We start from the raw sequence: 412 nt of genomic DNA, 5'->3' as shown, positions 1-412 counted from the left end.
TTAAAGATAGATAGATAGATCTAGATAGAGAGGTATGGGTTGTCTCGCTGCAATTGTTTGTGCTTGTGTGCTTCGCCGCTATTATCAATATATATATTTATATATAGTTATATTTATATGTATATATATATATGTGCGTGTGTATATCTATATAGACAGAGAGAGAGTGTTGCATTTTTCTCTTCTTTCTTTTCCTTTCATGTGTGACCTCTTCATAAGTCATTCAAGAGTAAGAAGAAGAAGAAGGTGTCGAAACAAGAGGACTGAGGAGACTACCAGTAGAACTAACGATTTGTCTCTTCTCTTCTTTTCTTTGTCTTCATTCCCAAAGCTTTGTCTCCCTTCTCTTCTTTACTTCTCTCTTACTACACATCAGTTGGACTGCTTTCCTCTTTCTTTCTTTCTCTTTCTT

Source organism: Cystoisospora suis (genome assembly GCF_002600585.1).
Source record: "Cystoisospora suis strain Wien I chromosome Unknown contig_7359, whole genome shotgun sequence".
Taxonomy (NCBI): domain Eukaryota; phylum Apicomplexa; class Conoidasida; order Eucoccidiorida; family Sarcocystidae; genus Cystoisospora; species Cystoisospora suis.
This window is presented reverse-complemented; position numbering follows the sequence as displayed.